Source organism: Danio aesculapii, chromosome 7 (assembly GCF_903798145.1).
Source record: "Danio aesculapii chromosome 7, fDanAes4.1, whole genome shotgun sequence".
Classification (NCBI taxonomy): Eukaryota; Metazoa; Chordata; class Actinopteri; order Cypriniformes; family Danionidae; genus Danio; species Danio aesculapii.
Window position 1 is genome coordinate 31,682,494 of NC_079441.1, and position 3,786 is coordinate 31,686,279.

A 3,786-nucleotide genomic window follows, 5' to 3' on the forward strand; every position below is an offset into this window, starting at 1 on the left:
AAAGGGATGCACATGCAGCATGTCACGCTCTCGTTTTCCAGGCGAAACAAGTTGAAAAACATCTAAACATTTCAGAGTGCCGAGAGCAAACCACAAGTCATGTGACAGGAACCAACCAGGCAGCTTTACACTTTGAATTACACAGCAATAAAGGTAGACTAATTACCTCAGATTAACTCTTTTTTTTTTAAACAAATGAACAAATAAACAGTGGTGTCTAGAATTGACACTGTTACTAATACATTAATAATGATAATAATAATAATAATATAAATATAAATAATAAAAATAATAATAATAATTGATATTAGAGTGATTTCTGAATGATCATGTGACTCTGAAGACTAGAGAAATGAAGCTGAAAATTCATCTTTAAAATAACTGGAATAAATGAATAAATTAAATAATAAACTTTTGAACAGTTATTTTATAGTGCAATAACATTTCACAATTTTACACATTTAAAAATTTAACTTTTGACCAGTAGTATATATACAGTTGAAGTCAAAATTATTAGCACCCTGAATTATTAGCCACTCCAATTACCCCCCCCCCCCATTTCTGATTGTCTCAGCACATTTCTAAACATAATAGTTTTAATAACTCATTTCTAATAACTGATTTATTTTATCTTTGCCATGATGACAGTAGATAATATTTGACTAAATATTTTTCTAGACACTTTTATACAGCTTAAAGTGACATTTAAAGGCTAATTAAAGGTTAATTAGGCAAGTTATTGTAAAACGATGATTTGTTTTGTAGACTATCGAAAAAAAAATTGCTTAAAGGGGCTAATAATTTTGACCTTAAAATGTTTTTTAGAAAATTAAAAACTGCTTTTATTCTAGCCAAAATAAAACAAAGAAGACTTTCTCCAGAAGAATAAATATTCGCAGACATACTGTGAAAATTTCCTTGCTCTGTTTAACATCATTTGGGAAATATTTAAAAGACAAAAAAATAAATAAAAAAAATCAAAGGGGGGCTAATAATTCTGACTTCAACTGTATATGCGTGTATGTTTACAAAAATAATAATTGTTGTGGCCAACTGACACTTTCTGTTTTTCTTGCTCCTGTTGTCTAAGTGTCTGCCAAATGATTAAATGACAAAATTCAAAAATCCAAAACCTCTGAGAAAAAAAACATCTTGAGTCTCCCTTAAATGAGAATGGCTATGTGTGTACCACTGAACTAAAGAAATTAAAACAACTGTTCAACTGAGTCAAATCTATGTACCTGTCATACACATGCCTGCTCTATAAGTGTGTTTTCATGTTTGTATATATTCTTATCAACAGACCGGAACTCGAGTGTATGTGCGGCCCGGTGTGAGTGTGTGTTTTCTCTGTGTGAGTTCACGTACCCCAGTTCTTTGCTCTGCTACAGGGCTTTGATCTTTTCAGACACTATGGCAACCTAGTTACCTAATAGGGACCGTAGCCATAGCAACACAAGTATGTGATCTGCTTTTTTTTTTCTTCCTGCTTACATGTGTACGTGCTGTTTGGGTCCACAAATCATCAGACACGTTCACACATCAGAACGCAAAGTTCTTCACGTAATTATCGCTGATGTTATCCTGCGTCAGTAACGGTATCATTACAGTCTGCTGCATCTTCCTACACAGATCCTGTGCCGTTCACGAAGGAATATAAACAAAACTAGACCCTGCGATAATTGGGGTATCTGCAATGATAATTACCTCAGCAGTAATTATATACCTGTTTGTATGTGTGTGCATGAAATCACAGCCCTGGCTGTTCACCTTCTCCGTCTGCAGTTATCATAAATTACCATCTATATACTGTACATTTACATACAGCAGAAGTGGCCAAACACCTGTGCAATTGTGTAGGATAGACAATATCGAGGTAAAGATACACCTAGTTTTACTTCTGACTAAAGAAAACGATCAGTAGTGCAACAACAGTCATTGACAGCATAAAATCATACTGATTCAGGCTTTTTACAAACCATCCAGTGCCACACCATCGAAACCAACAAGTTTAAAATGGATAAAAGCTGTAGCAGTCTGTAGAGATCAATTAAGAAAACATTAAAGGACACCTATTATGAAAATCATCTTTTGGAAGCTGTTTGGACAGAACTGTGTAGGTATAATGTGTCCACTGTCATATTGGGGTTATATAAAGACAATAAGTATCTTTTTTTTTTTTAAATGTTAAAATAGGATCCAAATCCCTCCCATTTTGAGGCCCACTCCTGACGTAGGAGTGCTGTTTCCCCACCTTCCGAATTGATTGACAGCCACATATTAACATGTCTCCGTAGTATGGCGTATAATCATATCATCAAAACAGGATGTGCGCAAAGCAACTGTGATTAAAAAATCTGTTGAGCTCTCTGTGATCATCAATCATCATCAAATGTGATTAAGAGTGAGTTTTACAAGTTAAAACATTTTTAAAACAGTGCATGTTTGTAATGAATTACAGCGATTTTACCATCTTTATCACCACAGCCATGTGTCAGTACAATTATAAAAGAAGACGATTTAATCCTGGTTTGTGGACGGTAAATCAGGTTTATTTTGTACATTAACATAACGAATATCCATACAGCAGTGGATATTAATGTGTCCCGTCACATTTGCCATGCAAAAACAGTGCAAAGTTAAACGCACACACTGTGTGTGTCTGTGTGTGAACTTTGTAATGACATTGCGTGCGACTCATCATTGCAGAAAGGCTTGAATTAACTTCACAACAAATGCATCAAATAATCATTGGGAAAGTTCTTACTGTAGTATTTCTCACAAACGTTACATGAGATCTGCTCCCTTCATGTCTGTCACTGTGCTGTTTATGTGACGCAGTCTGGGATTGAGGGAACGGTGGATGGGGAGAACTAGCATTAAAGGCACAGGCCACAAAAACAGCTACAATCTGTTCAGAGCAAAAAATCCAATATTCTGAAAGGTATAATAAATAATCTGATGGGTGTTTTGAGCTGAAACTTTAGACACATTCTGGAGACACAAAAGACTTATCTTAAATCTTAAGGAAAGGGGTAAAATGAGTGCCTTTTAAAAATGGTAAAAGACTTGTATTTTGTATTTTTCTTTGTAATTGATTTTAGATGCTATAAAAAAGTTTCTCTGCAAAAACCAAAGGGAAAATGTTTACATCTACATTTTCACAGAAAATCATTTCAAAGTTGAGTTGTTCTCTTGAACATTTATGTACTTGAAAAATATCTATTATTTTAAGTGCAAATTAAGTAATATATATATATATATATATATATATATATATATATATATATATATATATATATATATATATATATATATATATATATATATATGCTGTCTTCATTAGTTTCAAAAACACAGATTTCTTTACCATTTAAAATGACATCATTGGATATCTTTTGGAGATACTGTTGTCCTAAAAAATGAAAAAAAAAAAAACATGAAGAAAAAATCTTACATATACCATAGGAATGGTATAGCAGAAAATGTTGGCGGTTTTAAAACCTTGACTTTTCCAAGCCACAGTATACCTTTAAAAGGGTTATTGTCCCATGCCTATTTGTGTGTGTTTGTTGTGTTTGTATGAGTACCTTGTATTCCTCATGGTGTGGGAAAATTACCAATCAATAGCAATACCAGTGCATTTTATTATTGTGTGGACCTTTTTTGGACCAAAAGGCTCATAAAAATAGAATTAAAAAACAAAAAAATGGTTATACAGTTTTTACAGTATAATAATTATAACATCTATGAGAAGTCCCCATAAAGATAGCTGTACATATGTGT